Source organism: Carassius auratus, chromosome 13, assembly GCF_003368295.1.
Source record: "Carassius auratus strain Wakin chromosome 13, ASM336829v1, whole genome shotgun sequence".
NCBI classification, from domain to species: Eukaryota; Metazoa; Chordata; class Actinopteri; order Cypriniformes; family Cyprinidae; genus Carassius; species Carassius auratus.
The window spans coordinates 8,576,247-8,598,815 of record NC_039255.1 but is presented as its reverse complement, the minus strand read 5'-3'; the positions used below and the strand labels follow the sequence as shown (position 1 = coordinate 8,598,815).

Genomic DNA, 22,569 nt, shown 5'->3' with positions numbered 1-22,569 from the left:
TCCTTTTAAGCCTTTTTATTTTTTATCTTAACTACACTACTGTCCAAACATTTGGATGTCAGGAAGATGTTTTTTGAAAGAAGACTTAAACTCGCCCAGGATGCAATTATTTGATAAAAAATACAGTAAAATCTATAATATTGTGAAAAACTATACTAGTCTTCAGTCACAAGATCATTGAAATCATTCTGATTTGCTGCACGAAAACATTTATTATCCTATTATCTATGTTGAAAACAGTACTTTACAGTCATTTTTATCAGTTTAATGCAGCTTTGCTGAATAAAAGTATTAAAAGTATCCCAAATGTTTGAACAGTAGTACATAAATTGCATTCTTTATTCTCATCCTCAGATCAATTTTGGGTCGCGACCCACCAGTTGAGAACCACTGACCTCAAGGACAGCAACAGACAAGCAGCTCATCTTAAATAAAGTGAGCAGAGCTCTGATATGAATTCTATTCATACGCACAGAGACCTTGGCTTTGAGCTTGTCTATCTGGTGCTCCACCTCCTCCTTATCTTCAGTGTTCTCCAGTCGCTCGTACAGGATGCTTCGCGTGCCTTTAATCAGGTTCAGCGGCAGGACGGACATCCCGTACGCCTGACATGGAGAAAGAAAGCGCATTAAAGACCAATTATAAACCATTCACAGTCATCAGAGGGCCACCACAATTTCACCAAGAGTCCCGCCGAACGCTTCATTATGGCACTTGATAATAAAAGAGCACTTTCTAAATGCTGTCATTCAGAAGCCCACTGAATGCATGTATGTGTTTTCTGTGCAATGAAGGTGAAGAAGAGGAAATGCAAAGAGTGTGAGAGTGTGTGTTTGTATGCAGCAACCATTTTGAGATGTAAGGCTTGATTTCCTGCAATGCACAGCCTAACAGTGCCCCCATGTGACGGCATGAAGCGCAATTTCACATGCACAATGCATCAGAGAAGAAATATCTGAGCTCATGTACGGAATATGATAAAAAACCCTGCAGTTTCTCAGGGCTGTAAATCAGAGGTTATTTCAACGCCCTGAACTCATTGATGGGTTTTCCCCCATCTCGGCATTAGAAAGTGCAGGTCTTACGCAGTGAGCAGAGAAAGGCTTGGGTCAGAAGCCTGCTAGCATTCTCAATATGGGCTTTGCGAACTTTAATTAAAAATAAAGACCATCTTCAATACTCCACTGGTGGCGAATCAATACAGGAAGAGAATATAAGAGACCAGGTTGTGCCTACACACACACCTAGAGAAAAATGCACCTACATTCGTGAGGTTTTGCCATTTTCAAAAGCTTTCATATCAAAATGCTGACAAAAATCAGCGGCACAATTAGATCTTCAGAAGGCGGCTAAATCTGGTGACCTTTTTATCTTCTCTACCTAAGATGCTTTTAAAGCAGGGAAAGTGACGTGTGCTATAAAACCCATAATTTGCTCGAGTCAAGCCGAGTGCATGCGTGCGTGCGTCCGTCGCCACGGGCCGCGACACCCTCTGCTATGAATCACGAGGGTTCTAAAGGCCGGACCATGTCCCGAATACCAAGCGCTCCTCATAAAAGAGGAATCCGTCCTGCAGCCCCAGCGAGACATCTCCTCCTCTTTCACCTCCTCTTTCCCATTCTTTCCTGCCCTCCTCGCCCCTGCAGTCCATCAAGCGTGAGAAAAATAAAAAAAAGAGACACTCCAAACAAAAACAGGTGTGTTTCGTGCTGATTGGAAAAGGAGACCCAAGGCAGGAGACAGAGAGAGAGAGAGAGAGAGAGAGAGAGAGAGAAAATGATGCTTTGAGAAGGACGGCGAAGAGAAAGAGAGAAAGAGGAAAGGTGGAGAGATAGAAGATGAAGTGGTTGTGTTTGTCAGCTGGGAGATTGGAGGAGAGAGGGATGAAAGTGGGGATCGGGGAGAGAGAGAGAGAGAGAGAGAAGAGTAAAAGTGGAGGCGTACACCCCCTTACACAAAGATGCTTTTGTTCAACAGCCTGCTTGGGAAAAGTGTGCGCTTTCTGAGTTTCTTCTAAATATAAATATATATTATATATATATATATAAAAACCAAAATTGTTTTTTCACAACCATGAAGCGGTTTGATTATATTGAGTTAACAGCTCAAACCTTAACTTTGTTTTTGAGGTCATTTAAATGAACATCAAATCATATTTTTTATGTCAGTGGAGCATCCTGTAATTATGCACATAATGTCACAAAAACATACTACGGGCACCGAGAGTAAGTTAAACTGTCAAAATAAATAATGCTAACAGATATTCAGAGAATTCATCATGCAACAAGCAATGGTCTTCTGCCAGATGGTGTTTCGGTTTTTCTTCTGTCCCTTTTGTTGTCTGTAAATTAAATTCCAACATGTTACACTGCTGGGAATGAGAGGCTAATTCTATTTGCTGTTGCTTTTGTAAATATAACGCTGTCAATTTATACCGTCCGTGCAGGTGTGGAGCACAGTGTTAGAGAGAAACACATCTGTGTCACTTGTCATGGTGGAAACTAAATTAATTTAATATCTAAAACGTTTTATAAAACGCATGCTCCAGCTCTGGTTCTGGATGCTGATTGGTCAATGTATAGTTAGTGTGCGACTATTCCCTGCCACTGTTAGCCATCAAACAACTTCCTTAGGAACTTTTAAGCAATTCAATGGTTATAAATAATAAATGACAGCATATATTAAGCACCATGAACTAACAATTATTTTTATAATATATTATAATATATTGCTGAGTCATGATATCTAATCTATACTGTCATTATAACTTTATATTTACTTACATATATTACTCGCACGCATATCATAACCCTAAAACCAACCAACCAACAAAACAAGCAAACAAAAGAACTGAACTAATTAAAAAGACAGACGGAAAAAGGCATATTTTCTAGATACTGAAAAAGAAACTCTGCATAGAAGAGGAGACCTGAGAAAATTTGAATTGAGGAATTTGTTTTTGAAGTGGCTCCTCAGATGCACCCGAGACAGTGAGGAGGAGGAGGAAGAGGCTCTCTTGCCAGTCACAGGTCATTTTTTGCAGCAGTATGATTAAATCAGTGGAAATGAATGCGGTCACCCTCTCATTGGGAATCAGCATCTTTGGGCCGCAGATTTAAGAGGCAGAGGAACTCTGCAGGGCTGAATGTCAGCGTGCCAGCCAAACTTTTAAATCACCACTCTGTGTCACGCAGCAAAGGGACCGAGACGGCCCACGGTCAAGTTGATGGATCAAAGAGCGTGATATACGCTCATATGCATATGCAAATATTACATGCACATTAAAAAGTCAGCGGGTCAATAATTTTCATTGTAACGTCACACCAGCAGCAAAATGAGCTTGATATAAGACCTCAGCATCTACATTAGCCAATGAAGGACAATTTAATGGGTTCAGGTGAGAATGCAAGAGGCGTTTTTTGAGGTCTAAAACTACTCAAGCACAGCAACCGGTTTAGACGTTGGGAGGTCAGGAACTGCTTTGAGCACAACAGGACCCGATCAAGCATAAAACACACTTTTGCACCTCATAACATTGAGGGGGATAAAGGCTTCTTGGAGCAGGACAAAGGAGGGTCTACGAGTACATAAAGGTGTCAAAAAAGGAGGGCCCTTTCAGACGCTAAACGTGGATGAGGTGACGAGTTCAAGGTGATTGGTGATACTAATTGGAAAAGTTTCAAACAAAGTAGCAAGAGCCAACATATACTATACACAACAGTGATGTGTCATTTAAAAACTATTGGTGGAAGGTTTAAAAGAAGTATGCAAATGCTTGAATTCACTATTCTGAGGATTAAAACAAAACATGAGCCATCGTGCAGGAAGTTAAAAAAAAAAAAAAAAAAAAAAGAAGATGTGCAAAAACACTTTCTTCAGTTCAAAGAACAAGCAACATTTACCTAGAAGGAGCTCTTCCGCATTTTTCTGAATAAGTGATTCACGCCTAAACAGCCTGAAATAACCAAACTTTTGCAACATCATGCTGTTTCACTTAAAAAGCACGATTAAAACTCCTAGCATGATTGTTTTTAAGAGCTGGCCATCCAAGCATTGATAGGTAAGTTAGCTTCGCCCGCCCTGACCATATGGCACTTCAGAGGCTTATTAACAAGCCGAGGCTCCTGTTTATATGTGCTTAGGTTGAATATTAATTTCCCAGTAGCTCAGCAAAGTGTGATATTGGCCAAAAACATCAAGTGCTGAAGCTCTGAAATGCTTGCTTTAGCGTTTAGTTGAAACGCAGCGGGCCGTGGTGTTGTCATTACGAGTTTACATCTCGGCCAGTGGTTTGAATTAAGAGCAAGTGGCCACCTTGGCTCAAAGTGCAATGATAAATTAACCTGCCCAGCCTGGACAACACTGCGGCTGCATACGGCGCCCATCACTTAGATTCCATTAGGTTAATCATGCATAATAATAACACATAGGCCAGTATGATAAATCACCCATTGCTTTGGAAACTTGGGTTGGGGAGGATGGGTGATTCGGCTTCATTGGTGCAGAAGGGGAGGAGGGCTGAGAAAAGAAACAGTAGGGAAGAGAAAGTGCAGTAAGGCCAGCCTGACTGAGTGAACCCATGGTTTTTGTCAAGGAATCTTTGATTGGTTCTGAGTCTCTGTACCACGACTGAGAAGATCAAAAACAACAGCACACTAGGAGTCTTTCTTTCTCCATAAGCCACTCTCTGAGCTTCTGACTACACGAGGTCAGAAAGGAGAGTATTACCATCTTCAGAGCGTTCTGAAAATGGTCAAACCTTTTAATACAGGGCTGAATTCAACAGCCTGAAAGTCCCTCTTATGTACTACAATTATGTGAAAAACACACTTAGAGCAGCGACTTAATAGTGATTTATTAACAGCAGTATCCCAATACTGTACTTTTTACAGAATTTGCATAATTAATATGCAACTAAAAAAAACTAAACGTGCACATGTAATGTGTTGTATATACTAATTTTTTTAAACATTAAATCATTCATTTTCTAAGGACTGGGAACAGTCTTATGTTTTGTTAAAGAAGTCTCTTATGTTAATTAAATATATTCTGATTTATTATCAATGTTGAAAACAGTTGTGCTGCTTAATTATTAATATCATTATTATTATTATTTCGGAAATTGTTATTTTTTTTTTTTTTTTAGGATTTTGTGTTAAATAAAATGTTTCAAAGGAAAACATTTATTTAAATTTTAATTATAATTACATTTAACGTATTATTAAAATAAAATAAAATATCCCTTCAACTTTTTATTCATCAAATAATCGTAAAAAAAATAAAATAATCACATAAATACATAATTATACACCCACGCAAACACCATTTCATAATTCACAATACCGATTTCATTATCACTGCAAAAAATGAATTATGCTATTGAATATGCTCCTTTATTTCAATTTAAATATTTCAATAATTATTTAAAAATAGTGTGCCTCAGTGCAAGATATTCCACCTCATTTTCTTCAATCCCTGATAAAGCGGAGATTCTCATATCCCGGTTACTCGTGATGTTGGCGATGAAAAATGGATGACATTAACAAGTGTTACAGTACAATCAATTTATCTCATTCGAATAGAACAGCTACAGCATGCTGAAGGAATCAGAATATTGTCATTTATTAATGGCCTTCGGGCTCAGATATATAAATAGAAGAGAGATAACAGGGCATATACATCATGCCGACATCTCAGGCACACGTCCACACACATCGGTGAAAAAGTGACAGCATGCCATTTTGAGCGATTGCAGGCCAAAACGTCTAGAATCACAAAACATTTCAAACGCTGAGGGGCCGCTTCATCATTCAGGATGACTATAATCAAAGACTGTTTCCATACAGGTGGCTTTTGTGTCATATGAGAAACCTACGCATGATGATAACCCATATGGACTATACAGTCACTTCAAGAAAACTATTCTCTTACACATATATAATTGCAATAAACACTTTCTAGTTGATGTCATTATATAGTCAAAACACTGACACTTGTTCAACCAATGGCATGAGTTCAGGGCGGGACTATCTGTTTCTTCAATCAATGACCGATAAGGCTGTGTTTTTGCATTTTTTATGATACTAGTGGTACAGAAATTACACACTTTAGCCTATAAAAGAACAGACAAACAGAATTCAACTGTGACATACTTAAATTGTGGGCAGAAAGCAGCATATATTGTCTAAAACTGCTTTCTTATGACAGTGCAGAGCAGTCTCTTCACACAACCCTCTTAAAGGCATACAAATCGATGGGGCACAAGTAACCACCCACCATTACCAATTCTCTGTTGGCCACTCACCGTGTATGTGATCACTGCCAGCATGCCAATCAAGGTGAGCGAGCTGATGGAGAACGACAGGGCGGCCAGGCCATCTGCAAGACAGAGGGGAAATTTATTTATGACATGGGCCAAACGCAGAGCTCTGTTAAAGTTTTGGTCATACGCCAGATATTCAGAGCAGTTCCTGCCCCCCAGGGAAATTCCTCAATGCACCTCATCTTCTCTCCTCTCTTACTACCATCTCTCCCAACCTCCTCTTACTCTGGCATAGTTACTGAAAGGTCAGCAAAGTTTTTGCCCTCTAAATTTTAATAGTCACAAATAACATGTTGAAAATATAAAGAACATTCTGGAAAGTTCTTCAATAAAAAATGTGTTCTTTATTTAGTAGGATCGATATCAGTACCAGTAAAATTTCACAATTCTTGCATACCACAGCTACTAAACTTCTGCTCTAATTAAAAACGTTATATATATTACATTACATTGCCAAACAAAGTATATATTCCCTATTCTATTCTATTCTATTCTAATTCTTATTCTATTCTATATATTTCAGTTTGTTGTCTAATAAATGAAATATTTAAATATTCATGGATAATAAAAGTACTTTTAAAAAGTATTTAAAAAGTAAGTAGATTAAGTAAAAAGTAACCTATTGAATCTTCACATTAGTCATTTAATTTATTAAATATTAATGTATTAACCAAATAATAAATAAAGAAAATATGAGATATATTAACAAATTAAACATTTAAACAGTTTATACGGATGTTTGTTGTTGAATAAATAATAAATATAATAATTAATAATAATAAAATAAAAAATAAAATAAATATTAACATAATATAAGAATAACATGGTAATAGTTAAGACAATGGAAATGCAAAAGTACCTAAACAACTATAAACAATTAGGAAGAAATAAATAAAAAAAAAAAAAAATTTAGTATTAAACAAGAATTTTAATAAACAAATGAGCAAGAAATACTAATAACTAATATATATACCAACCATATATATAATATATATATATATATATATATATATATATATATATATATATATATATATATATGGGTGTGTGTGTGTGTGTGTGTGTGTATATAAATATATATTATAAATAATATTCATTATTCAAACTATTCTTTTTTTACGAGTATATATTGAATTTACAGTATGCTGAATATGACAATATATACAGTGTGTGCAGTAAAAGAAAAAATGCTGACCTATGTTTACAGTGTAAAAACTAGCTTACAAAACTAACCAAAAAATCTATGGAGAAACAACCAGAAACTGCCATCTTTCTGCTCTTTCATAATTTAACAGGCACACGACAAAGAAATTGCAATATATATATATATATATATATATATATATATATATATATATATATATATATATATATATATATATTTATTATTTTTTTTTTTTTTTAAGTACAGGCTTGGTAAAGTACATTTGACATTTTGTGAATCCCTAGTCCTCAAGACACAAGATGTAATGTGGAACTGAGAGAGATAGAGAGAGAAAAAGAAGAGGAAAATGAGTGAAAAGAGGAGAGGGCATGAAGCCAGCTGTCAGATCTGAGGCCAGCTGAGGCAGATTTATGGGAAGTGACCGCCACCGCACTCCCTGTTAGGATCCCACCTGTCATAGGGAGCGGGAGAGTTGAACACACACAAACTCACACAATTTCCCTTTCCTCTGGTTCTGAGCTATGGCCCAGCGGAGCAAAACACAGCATCCTGGCAGCCCTGAGCCCAGAAAGCCCCCGTCTGCCTGCAGCATACCTCAATTGAATGCAACCTACTGTTCTGTTTATTTTCCTCAGGAACTACTTTACATCACTCACAAAATGACTTCTTTCCATTTTGCTGAACCACATGAAGTCTGAGAAGTGTTTGCTGCGCCACCCACCACGTTTCATACACAAAAAGCCCCAGGACACAAAAGCCAATGAGAAGAAATGAAGATGATTACACTCCTGCTTCCTAATGTAGCAAACGGAAGGAATATAAAAAGAAGAGACGCTTTGATGTCTGATGGCTGAAATGAGCATTTACATCTGAATAGGTGTTTCCCTTTGTGATGTCCCAGCTTTTGTTAAGTGGCGAAGGCGCGATGCCGGAGACAATGGCGTTCGTGTTTGGTACGGAAAGCCGCTCTGTTTATGAACTCCTCACAATGCAGGGAGACCTACGTTTTCCGTCGCTTCCCCGGAAGACTTTCTGAGGGATTGGACAGAGAATATATTGTTTATTATCTGAGGCAGCTCCACAGCTGCTCTAGCGGCTGATTCCTCGGCACTTGGAGAGAGTGGAGGCCCTTATCTCGACATGCACGGAGCACCTCGGGCTTATGTGTACAGAGGAGACCGCTGCCACTGAGAAGTGTATATTAAAGAGCTCTTAGCTGCAGTATTCACAACATGAGCTTGCTATGATAACCTCATGGAGATGGAAAGCGGCTTGCTAAAGCCAACTCACTCACTGGATTCTGAATTACAGAAAAAGAGAAAACACACATTGCTCCCATACAATTAAAGACATAAACATTATCAAACAAAAGTGGCGTAAACCTCAATGCTATATATAACTATTTTGACTGAGAGAGATTTATCTTAATCGTATTTATGTTTTAGCATAGCCATAGCCATATGCTAGGCCTATATATAATAGGTAGCTAGCTACTCTTGTACAGACAACGGGGCACCAATATCAAAATTACGATTAATATTGAAAATTATATTTATGATAGCGAATAAAGAACAAAAAGAAAAAATCCACAAAAAATTAAATGCTATAAGACATCACATTTAATGTACAATATATATCAAATATATATATTTTCAGTTTGAGATTTTCTAAAGACATATTTAACAATATTATTACAATAATAGTGTTTTTAAAGATTAACTTTAAATAAACGCTATACTGTAAAATCAAAATTATATTCATGTTACCCAATAAAGAACAAACTTACAATATTAAAATCCTATACAATTCTTATTAAATAAAATAATAATAATAAATAAAAACAACAATCTAAAATCAATCACTGAAATGCCGTAGTTGAATTTAGGCATCACAACATTATAATGTACAGATTCGAAATGGATATTCATTTTGAGATTATATGTTTAACAATGTTATTAAATTACTAGTGGTTTGAAAGAATAACATAATGCAAAAATGTTAGATGACTGCAGTCTAAATGTAAAATTATTATATTCATGTTATTATATAGCCAATAAAAAATAAACAGTCTCTCTAAATTGGAGAGAATAAAAATTCTATTTAGTGTAAAAAAAAAAAAAAGAAAGAAAATTAAATGCTACAAGTGATTCCAGCCATCACAAAGTTATATGTACAATATTAAAATAGATATTCATTTTGAGATTTCCTAAAAACCTTAAGTTTTCCACACCCTTAAAACAGATCTGAACAGATATGAATGCAAAATTGTGATGAAATCTAAATTTGATTCAGCGTAGCTGGTGCCTTCTCATCACACTACGTCACTCTAACTCCAATTTTAAATGTGTCTCTCACTGAAACACATTCAGCTCAGTGGGAAGTTAAATCAGAGAACAAGAGCGGCCTGAGTGGATTCTGGGTCCAGGGCTCCGCTACATAATTAAGTGGAGCCTTTTTTTCAAGCCTATGTCTGTGATAAGATCAGATCTCCAGCTGTCTCCACTTCTGCACGCTTCCTCGCCGTCTCGCCCCAGTCTTACCCACTAATGGGGAATCGGGTATTGCATTCGCTTTACGTTTTATGTCTGTTTCACATGAGGGAACCGGCAAGTGAACTGCTGCATGTCTGAAGAATTCAATGACACTGGGTGGAATTCATCAGCCTGTATTGCCGCTTGGGTCATGATGCTCCTTCAGCAGCTGAGGCTTCTCAGGGACATGATAATCCTCCTTATATAGCACACATGGTCCTGTTATTAATTTTACAGGTGGAGTGGGGATGAGTAGCAGGGTACCATGACCGTCAACCTCAAGCTCTGCTGCAGATTTTGACAAACAACCCTGTTTTCAAAAGGGGCCTTTTTCTGATGTTCCTTCCACCAAGACTTTTTGCTTGATTTCCATTCATTAAGCTAGGGCTTCTGGGAAGGGCCAATGACAGTTCTAAAACCCCCACACAGGAATCAGACACTGTCTCAAAGAGCCACAGACTTATACCAGGCTATTACTGGATTAGGATGGGTGCCTTAGTGGCTCCATTCCTGCAAACTTGAGGGTTTTCAAGGGAAAGTGAAGCAAAAGTCACGACCCAACCTAACAAGGAAACTTCTCTGAAGGAACACCATGGTGTTATTGAATCACACTTGCTTTTACAGAGCAAAACAAAGAATGGCACAAAAAAATGACTTTTACTGGAAAGAAAAAATGACATGCTATTTGACCTTCAAACGAGCCTTCAGATGATGATAAGAAAGGCTCTAGACATGGACACTGGACATAATATGGGAGCTTCCTTTCACAGACTAATTTTCTTTTGCTCAACCAGACAAAAAAGAGAAAAAAGAAACGTAACAAAAAAAAACAAAAAAAAAAATTGAAAAGGGGATGATCCTTCATGCTCGGCAGGGGTGGATACTGCATTGATTTCTATACTTTTTTCTTGAAAAATTTGAACTTAAATACAACATATGAAAACTAAATCAATTAGGAGTATTTATTAATATTATTATTATTATTTGTAATGTTCTGTTTTCATTTTTATTTAATTTCGTCCATTTATAGTTGTTCTTCATTTTTTAGTTTTTCATCCAGTTTTATTTTAGTTATTTAAGTTATTTCAAGTTAGTGAAAATAAGAAATGTTGCATTGGTAAATAGTTAATTATTTTTGGTATATATATAAATCTTAAACCTAGTGTGTGTGTGTGTCTGTGCGTGCATGCATATATATATATATATATATATATATATATATATATATTATATATATATATATATATATATATAATATATTTATATATGTGTTTATATTTTATATGTATATATTGAGAAAAGAGGTAGTTTAAACACCATATATACATATACATATACATATATACATATACATATATACATATATATGTATATATACATACACACACACACACATATGTGTGTAAGTGCAGGTGCAAACATTGGCCCTGCCACTCGTGCTTCAAATGGAAGACTTGATTGACATGTCAAAAGCAGCCAGGCCTTTCCTTTTTCAAGACAGCAAATTTAGGTAGCACAATGAGGTCTGTTGACATTGACGAGGCTAAATGTCAGTGCTGCCAAACCCACACATCACCTCTGCTCGTGGCTTGGCAGCATCCGTCGCTCTCTAAAAAGCACCTGTCGCTTTGGTGGTTGTGGCCCGGAAGGCTTCAACAAAGCTCTTTCTGCCATATTTCTTTGCAAGTGTCAGTAAAAACTGAACTGCAATTTCATCTAAAGAGGTCTTTATGGTATTACGGCTGCTACCCCAGCTCCCTCGAAACAGATACTGCACCTTTCTCCCACTGAGTAGAGTTCTGGTTGGGTGGGAGATTCCAACGGAACAAATGTCCTGAAACAGAAATTCATATATGTCATGATATCATTTATAGACTACCATTTAAAAGTTTGGGATTGGTAAGATTTCTAACTCTTTCTATTTTAGTATTTTAGAATGTTATTTATTGCTGTGATGGCAAAGCTGAATTTTCCAATCTTCAGAAATCACACACACACACACACACACACATACACTAACCCAAATGGTAAAATGTCTTGTATTTATGGATAGATAGATAGATAGACAGACAGACAGACAGACAGACAGACAGATAGATAGATAGATAGATAGATGGATGTGGTTGACGGCTGTTGTTGTGGACTATCATGTAGATTCTTGTACTATACAGCTCATGTGATGTATTGCCGCAAGCTTTAAAATCAACTGAGAATACAGTATGCTCAACTTCTCAGTACATATCTGCAACACGAAGAAAGCCAGTAATCTCCAATGAGAAGAACATCACTCACAGGGTTAGGTTGCATAAGCAAAATACCTCAGGCTATAGCAGGTTTGAAAAAAAATCCCATGTTTTAACCATAAGGTTCCGTTTTAGTCTGTATCAATTCTATAGTTTTTATCTCAAACAATTATAGCTTATATATGGCTCTTTCTTTCGCCTGACCACTGCTTATTCCAAAAAATAATTATGGTGCAGATAACACACCAAGTTAATGGTGCAAATATGCAAGTCAAACAGTATGTTCATTTAAAAAAAAATGGACTATTAAATGTCTGGATGAAAAGAAAAAGATTAGGGCTAAACAGCTAAAATCAAAATGAAACAATTTGATTCAAAAACATTTAAATATAATGTAAAAAAGTTAAATTATTATTATTATTATTACAGAGGTACTTATAATACATTTTACTATTAATGCTGATATACAGCATATGCACACTTATATTTATGTACAATAATTATTTGTCTGAATATCCAAGCAACGATACAGGATGTTGTTGATCACAATATACGATCACAATATATAACAAAATAATCATGCAGCCCTAAAAGGACACAGATAATACCTACTGTTAACATCCAATTACTTCAGAAGCTCAAATGTCCGCATTCAAATCACAACAAATGCAAATGGTCGCAAACTAAGGACACTTTCTTTTTAAATGCAGCCACATCATTCAGCATCGCTGGCATATTCAGAGCGAATTCAATTGACGTGTCATTTCAGCAATGCTGCATCGTGCATGAAAATGTCATCTTTTAGGGTGTCAGTAAATTACATTGTAACCTGTTCACTCAGCAGGACGCGGATTCATAAATCGACCAAGAACTCCGTGAAGGTTTATGCAAAGGTACACAAGCTCAAAGACTTCACACTTATCTGACCTTTGTGTCCACTTTTCCTGTCATTTGCCATCATCAACTAAGTTCCAAAATACTATGTCACTGTCTATGGTTCTCTTTTACTCGGCCAGTTGAATGATATCACATTAGACACTAAATTAAAAGCACACAGCCTAATTTGTAAGCAACGACTGGTGGCTAATTGCAGGCTAATAGACCAAATACGGTCTACTGACTTAAGATATATCTCAGATGTCCTCGTGAGCACCCTTTTGAAACCTAAACTGACAAATGGGACACTTTACGGTCTCGTGGACTTCACAGAGATGCACTAGAGAAGGCCACGTGAATGCAGGTCCACATGAGGACATCCATTTGGGACAGGGCCTGAGTGTCTAGAGCTTAGACCAAGTATGCCATTGATAGAGTGCACTTAGAGCTCTCGAGACATTTCGAAGGGTACGATAGATTGAATGGGACTACAGAGGCTGGGAAGGGTCAGCTCTCCATTTATAAGTCCCATTCTTAGCACAGACCAATCACAACAGGCAAACAAAAAGAAGTCACTCTCCAAATGAACAATCCCAAACACAGGGACTCGGACGATGGAAAAGGCCATCATGTCCTCTCCCATCAGGAACCCTGAGACACAATACTCTTGGTAAAACACTGCTCCAGTTCAAAAAGTAAAATGAACACCAAATTGCTTCTGTCCGAAGTGCTATCCCCACTTTTAAATTTGGTCCACGGCATGTCCCTCTTCCCATTCTGCGATCAAAGTAACCCATCCCACTGGGTCTATATGACACGAAGGTGTGATGAAGGTATCCTGCCCCACAGGAACACTATTTAATGGTTGAGAGCACATTAAATTATATGACCTGGTGAGCAGACGTGTTATTCTTGCAGCAGCAATGAAAATCCATTATGTCTATGCTGCACGAGCACTGCTGAGAACAAAAAGTTTCAACTCGAGGTTAAACGGCACAAAGCCATGCCATGTATCTGTACAGATTTAGACTTGATGTTGGCTATTAGTTCGGTCAACAATTGGACAAGAAATTGTTACAGGGCTTGACAACAAAACCTTTCAAGGTCTTGAAAATGGCCAGGTTTAAGGATGCCTTATAATTTGAATTTGCGAAATATGATTTCAATTGAAAAAATAACTGTTTACTGTGATGGCAAAGCTGAATTGTCAGCCGATCGGTGCTTGAGAAACATTTATTAAAAAACAGAATTGGAATATTTGAACTATGTTAAAAACAGAATAAGGAGAACTTGAGACATCAGAAATAACGGAAGTGCATGGAGCAACAAAAGACCATAAAGACTCCAAAAGACCCATATTTAGATTTGGGTAAACCCGCGCTCAGGAATCATACACAATATGATCAGCAGCAAGCATAATATAGGCTCAATTTTGATTTCAAATTAAAATTAATTTGATGTCGTGCAGTAGATGTTGAGCTCTCTGACTCTCCAGAAATAAACTGTCTTAGTTACTTGTTTACTTTCATAATAGAATATATTGATTGCAGTATCCACTGATCTAAAATTGTTACAATTATCGGTGCCGATCTAAATTTATTAATAATCATTGTTCATGATCTGGCTAGAGCCATTTGTATTGCAAATTGCTAAGTTATCACCCAGAAATGTAATATTATAAACATTTGATGGGGCCCCTGTAAAGATATCGCTCTACTAAACTATTAATGGCTTCTCTGATTGTAGCTACAGTTTATTCTCCAATTCCACAAAAGTAATCTTAGTATAAATTTGGCAAATGCTGGTTGTTATCAGCAATTTTCCAGCATTCTAACACCTGCTGTACCTGGTTGAAGATGACGAGTGAATGATGTAGTAAAGCTCACACCGACCTCTTCAAACACACACACACACACACACACACACACACAGAATAATATACTCCAACAGTTTGCACTTACCCAATCAAAAGCAGCACTGAACACACAATCACAAATCCTATTGTATACTTCAGTGCGTTTTTCACTTGCTGTAAGGAGAGAATAAAAAAAAACAGGTTTATTAAACTGCATTCATCAAGTCATCCATCCGTGATAAATTATGTTCCATGTAGAGAGGGGCTTTGGGCTGGAGTATAATTACATATTTGCAGCACTTAACAGTCAGGAACACAGTGTCCCTAGTTCATTCTCTGATGAAGACATTGTGGCTCTGTTCCAAAACCTGAGCTAACACAGTGTCCTAACTGAGATGGAACCATACAGGTGACTGATTTGGAACGTTCTACATTAAATGAGCAACGTTGTGCAGCTTACAAACAGCAGTCATAACACATGATAAACTCAACTAACAATTGAGTTAGTTCTGCATTAGCTTATTATAGCTTAACTAACAATGCCATGCTGCAATACATTTACTTAAAGTAATACGAAAAATAATATTATATCATATTAATAAAATAAAATAAATGCATTATAGGTTTATACTTTCCATGAAGGAAATATGCAACCCTGGTGAAAATTGCGCCAAAAAAAAGAAGGCAGCATTATCATCCTGCCTCCCTCTCAGGACAGTACCTATGATGCTTTGAAAATGGTGCCTACATAGGAGGCTCTATAGTTTTGGAACGAAGCCACTTCTGAGAGTTCCAAGGGAGAAGAAGGAGTGGAAAGTTTGGAAAGAGATCTAAATAACTTCTAGAAGATGGAGGAAGCTCCTCAGCATGTCATTTTCCACATCTCTGTGGTGTCCTTAGAGAAAAATATTTGACTTTTGCAGTGAGCAGCAATATAGTTGAGTAGGATTGCATTTTTCGTCACTTTATTACTTTATTACTTGCAGATGGAGTCTATGTGAACTCACTGGGTTATTATAAATGAACTACCATAACTGTAATCAGGCAAATAGCACTTAGCAATATTTCAAGGACATTTCTGTTGATATGATTCATTATAACATTTATAACCTTAGACAGCAAGCCTTGCTTTACATACTAGTATAGTACACACTATTTATTGACTACAAATAGCTTGACGTAGCTCTTTTCCCACCTAGTTTTTCATTTTGTGTGTGAATTATCTCGTAAGACTGGAAAGACAATCTGTTTTAGAGATGCATGGGTGTACTAGATAGACAGGAAAGACTATCAGGTTTACCAAGCACTTGTTGCTGTTGTCTTCATCTTTCTCCTCGTAGTAGAAATACACAAAGGGGATCCAGAAGAAGACGCAGAACAGAATGATGGAATACAGAGCTGTGAAAGAGAAAAGGATGGCCAGTTAAACACCTGGAGCACACTCGACCGTCAGGATCCACATTAAATACAGCAGATTATGCATAATGTATGTAGATGTTACAGGGTCAATGAAGTGGAATTCACTTTGTGTCCAGATGTATTTAAAAACATAAAAAATGCAACTCGTACACATGATGACCTATGCCTCTTCTATTATGAATTATTTTTGAATTTTGAATAAATTCGGTGGCCGGGAATAAAAATGTCAAGGTTGCATGAGATCTTTCAAAAGGAATAAGATGCAGGAAGCCGTTTGGAAAATAACATTTCATATATAAAAATCTAAAGTATATATATAAAAAAAGTATTACATAAATTACAAAATACATATTTTTTATATATATATATATATATATTAAAATATTAAAATATTAAATTATAAATATTTTAAATTAAATTATAAATAGTTCATTATAGATAATATATATATATATATATATATATATATATATATATATATATATATATATATATATATATATATATATATATATATATATTAAAATATTAAAATATTAAATTATAAATATTTTAAATTAAATTATAAATAGTTCATTATAAATTATATATATATATATATATATATATATATATATATATATATATATATATATATATATATATATATATATATAAAATTATAAATATTTTAAATTAAATTATAAATATATATATATTTATAAAATGTCATGTATTAATTTAATTTAATTTATATATATATATATATATATATATATATGTATATATATATATATATATATATATATATATATATATATATATATATGTATATATATATATATATATATATATATATATATATATATATATATATATATATGTATATATATATATGTATATATATATATGTATATATATATTTATATATATATATATATATATATATATATATATATATATATATATATATATATATATATATATATATATATGACCAAAATGGTAAAATGGTATAAAAGTGTTTTTTTTTTTTATAAAACCAATATAAATAATATAGATAACAGTAAAGAACAAGTTTCTAATTATCTACATCTAGTTACATATTACATAGATTTTATTTTTCATTAAAACTCTTATTTTTCCATTGAGGATGTAAAAGGCTAAAGCCATCAAACCGAATCCCAAAATTAAAGCAGGATTTAATTATAGCAAACATCAATTCAATCAAATTTTAGTTGGTTTGTTAAATAGGCTTTATAGGGGATCAAAAACAAATTATTGTCTAGTACACATTGTTACAAGTACACATTACATGAAAACACGAAGTGAAAAATATAGAGAATAAAGGATATGAACACAAATCAAGTGAAATCAAAGTCTTAACACGTAAAGATTCCAAGAATCCAATAAAACTGCCACATGATGAGTCCTAAGCCCAAAAGCGCAGACAAGCTGAAATAATCAAGTTAAAGGAGCAAAGATCACTGATATTGCAAGAGTTCACGTAACAGACTGTGACAGGCAGAGAAAGTGATTTTGTTGATTCCTCCCTTTCCCTGTCATGCAATGAATTCACATTGTCAGCTCGGCCTATTTCAGTCCTGAAGCGGATCACACACTTTTGTGACCCTGTAAATTGTCATCTTCACATCTCATGTAGGTCAGTTGATACAGGCTATTTTAATAATACATCCTTTTTTAGTTCGGAAAATGTGTCATCATAAAGCCCTGCAGATATATTTGTATACATGAATGGAGTGGATTAAGAAACTGCAGCTGGATCCATGAGAAAAATAAATAAAAATTGGAGTACACAAGACAAAACCATATCACACAACACCCCGAACATCTTTCTCCAAATAGAAACAGGTCTGTAATCAAACAGACTGTCTCCCACACTGGCAACACACCAGAACGGCTTGCAATGACCTACCACGAGCAGAAAAAAAAAAGAATCCATCATTCTGTCTGCGGTCAAGTAGGACAAAAAAGCTCATTTCCGAGAACATGTAAACATGCTCCGCACACATCAGTCAAACGTGTACATGTGTGTTAATTTAATAAATGCTTCGATTCCAAAAGATCGATGTGTGAAAAGGACAGCCGAGTGCGTTTCTGTCGGGTAAAACACAAATGTTTTTTAACAGCAGGCGAGGAGGAAAACAGAGCAGCAACATTTTAAAATAAAAACATAATGGGGTGAAAACGGTTATTGTTATTGTTTCATGAGCCCCGCGGCTGATTTCGCCAGCTGTTCGTGTGCTTTTCAAAACTTCATTTTTTTTGATTGCTGCACTTTTTCTGGATTACTGTGAGGGATTCGGTCATATGGCTCTTATCCGTGAGTTCAGCGGATCAAAGCTGCTTATACAGATCAACTCCGAACTCTTCACACGCTCTTGCTACAGCTTACCTTGTGGCATCTGACCAGTGCTCAGTTTTGCCTGATTAAAGAATTCCTCGTGCTTTCTAGTGTTCGTGTAAAGCTTTCAAGACGTTCAACCCATCCTGTATCCAGAGAGAACGACCACACAGTTTGTGTTCTCAAGGCAAACCACATGCATCAAACTCCAATCCAAGACAGCCGGTATCAATTTGCTGCAATTAGAAATACAATAACAGTTTAAATTGTATCTGTCAGAAGGGTTTGTTTGGCTAATTAGTGGCGTTTGCTAAGGCAAGCATCCCTGGTTCTGTAGCACTTGAGGTTTGAGTTTTGAAGAACCATTTATATCAGTTTATGCTATGAACATGAACAACAAATTGCATAAACGTGGATGGATGGATGGATGGATGGGTCAATATGCAGTCCCCAAGCGAAGCTCCTCTTATATGTGGTAGGATAACACCACTAGGCAATATGAATTCATGGGAAGCGGACACTTAGAGGGGCTACAAAGCTATTTTAGGCTTGGGGGGGGGGGTATCTACAGCTAATGGATGTCAGGCCCTGTAAACCCAAAATAACCATGATGCAGGAGGCATGGCTGGATACTTTCTCGAGGTGATAACGTGATTCATTAGCATGATTCAGAACATGAAGCCAAACAAACAAAACAAAGAATCAGACAATCACGACTACGGCAGGCACTTCGGTATATAGGTTACCCGCAACATAGATCTGTCTTTTAACACATTCAACTCCTCCCAAGAATCCCAAAGAGTTTTAATTAAGACAAATGAAGCGGACAAAAAGAAAAGAAACCCAATTTGTCCTTCCTCACAAACCACGTTGTGCATCTTCGTTAATTCCGGGCCCCTGTAGTGCACTGAAGTACCAAGAGCATACTGGTTAAATACACAACATGCTGGGAAAAATGAGGGCCAGTATATGTGAAAGGGAAATGTCAACATTTCAGTGACAGCAATTGCAGCTCCTGGTGAGATTATGGTTGCTTTGGTTTGTTTAATTGTTTTAAAAAGGCTGTACTGTATTATAAATTCACTTCATAAAAGCACCAAAACTGATTTGACGTTGATAAAAATAACTGACTTCAATTTTTAGTGGCAGATTTTCAGTGCATCTTTAGCGGCACAATTCATCTCCATTTGCTGTTAAATAAACTCATCATTGCTCGTCAAATATGGATAACATGGACTTAAGACAAAGCAGCAATGCATTTATTTCAACAGGTCGTCATTTAATGGCTAAAAACAATGGACTCATGCCTACAGGCACTAAAGCAGAACCATCCAATGCTAGTGGCACACATTGCAGGACTGTTCTCCCTCTATAGTCTGAGTTCATGGCACCCAACCAGTGGGTAATATTAATCATAACAACATGAATATTAACACGGTGAGGGAATAAGCCGCACTGCATTACTGCAGATCATCCATTTCAATCTAACCAGATATAATGGGAAAGCACCTGACTGGAGAGAAAAGTTTAGCATATTAATCCCCTTGACAAAGAGAAGAGGGAGCTAAATAATTAAATGGCCAACCTCGGTCCTCCACTAAGTTCTGGCTGCATTTATAGTGCTGCAGCGATGCCCCCTCAGGTGCGGAGACGAAAGGGTCGATGAATCCACTGCGAGACACCCAGTTCAGTCTCATAAATACACGCTCGAGTCTTCAGACTCATCTCCTGGAAACAGTTATGTTGATGGTTATCATTTTAAGAGGGTTCTGAGTCATGCAACCCTTCAAGCTAAACTAACATACATGTTATTTGAAAACTAAATCTGCAAGTGTGTCTGCCGGGGGGACTTGGTTAATTTAATTTGTTCTCTCCTTTACAACTTTAATCGGCTGTAATCAACTCAATAGCCACTGACAATGTACCGCTTCTAAATTAAAGCTTATTTGTTTGTGATTGTGTTGCCAATAGCAGCACTAGAAATATCATAATGATCTTACAAAAAAGGAACGGTTCAACCAAATTCTGTCATTGTTTAGTCGCTCTCATGTCTTTCCAAACCCATTTGATTTTCTTTCTCCTGGTGAAAAAAAAAATCTTTGCTATGATATGCACACAGCAGCAGGCTAGTTTCACACTCTCACTTTGTCCTGCTTCTTGCGAATATGTCCATATGAAGACAGAGTTTATTTTAATAGGGCTTCTGGTTTAAATCTCATTAGCAAAATGAATCTGTCTAATTTAAATGGTTCTAGACATTGTATTCAGCAACTGGTTTGCCTCGTCACTTGTAAGTCATAAAAACCAAAATTTTCCAAAACTATCACTGTCAATGTCAATCACTGCTGCTATGTTGCCCATTCCTAGATTCTCTGTACATAAATTATGTCACTTTAAAGACAACCACTCACTGTTTTGATACTACCAGTAAAAAAATTGTAATTAATTAAAGTCTTTCCCATGCTCTGGTAAATTTTGGGCTATTTGGCGTATAATGTGTTTGTTTTAGACTATTATTTTCAACTCTGGTTGTTGACAGGTCTGACAGACACTTGTTCTTTGCTGTCCCGTAAAAGGAAGGAGTCTGTCGCAAGGGCATCATCCTCCAACCTTCATATCCCAGAATGCACAAACACATTACAATGATGTGAAAATGAGATGTCAGGAGAAGCCTAGGGGGAAAAAACTGACAAAGCACTAGGAAGATACGAGTAAATTTCAGTATCTCTGTAACATGGGGCACATGGGATGGCATGCTTTACCTTTTCATTTCCTGTAAAACTGTCAGCAGCACATGGACCCACACACCATAGGGCAGATGGCAATGGGACATTAATGTCACAGAAAAAACACAGTGCTCAATCCCTGGTTTAAGCTCACCTCTCTCTACAGTGAGACAATATCACCCTTAAGTGTGAAGCTTGACAGGATTTTCCTTTCTTTTTCATTTACCATGAGTCCATTGTAATCCTTTTTTAAACTCTGGATTAATAGTCTTCAATTTCTCCATGCATATTTGGCAAATATAAAAGAATATAATGGTAATATACAACGGTAAGCTGTATTAAACAAATCTATTTAGACTCAACCATCAGTTTAGAAAAACAATAGAAAACATGAACAATAATGGAAACATGTATCATAAATGAACAAAAATAAAGAAGCAAAACTGTTTTCAATACTAATAATATAAGAAATGTTATCAATTGTAAATGCATTATATATCCTTTATTATTAGAACCTGTAAGACAATTCAAATAGTCAACCCACTATATTCTTTTGTTAGCTGTTAGCTTTATGACAGGTGAAACAATGCATTCACATCACAAGAAGTCTTTTATCTGGGCAGGGGGCCAAACACTGAACGCTAAACGAGGTCAAGCAGGTTTGTCTGAAAATTTCCTCTATCCATTTGGAGATATGCACTTAAACTCCAAACGTGCCCAGATGTCACAGGTGGTTTATGTGAAGGGGGCGTCTACTTATTCAGTGGAGAACCGGCAACTGATTGTCACCAGATTGGAAATTAGCAGTTCGCGAAGCCTTTTGGCCTGTGTGGGGCCTGTCGGATTATAAACCAGCACAGGCAATAATTTTCAATTGTATTGGGCTGTTAGAAGCACTGACCTCTCGGGGCCAAACATTCTCTGACAGGAGCACTGCAAGAATACTGATGGTAATACAGTGCTGCATCTGGAGGGTTCAGTGATCTTCATAGAAAGAGACTGTGACAGAGCACACAATACTAGCAAACCAAAGCAAGCAAAACAGCATTCTGCTTCTTCATTCGAGCAGAGAGGTGTCCTTCAAGTAG

At 36.3% G+C, this 22,569-nt stretch overlaps 1 pseudogene; it reads right to left on the bottom strand.

The window, feature by feature from the left end:
* LOC113112524 (probable lysosomal cobalamin transporter) overlaps positions 1 to 22,569 on the bottom strand; it is a 67,830-nt pseudogene that overhangs the window by 31,224 nt on the left and 14,037 nt on the right.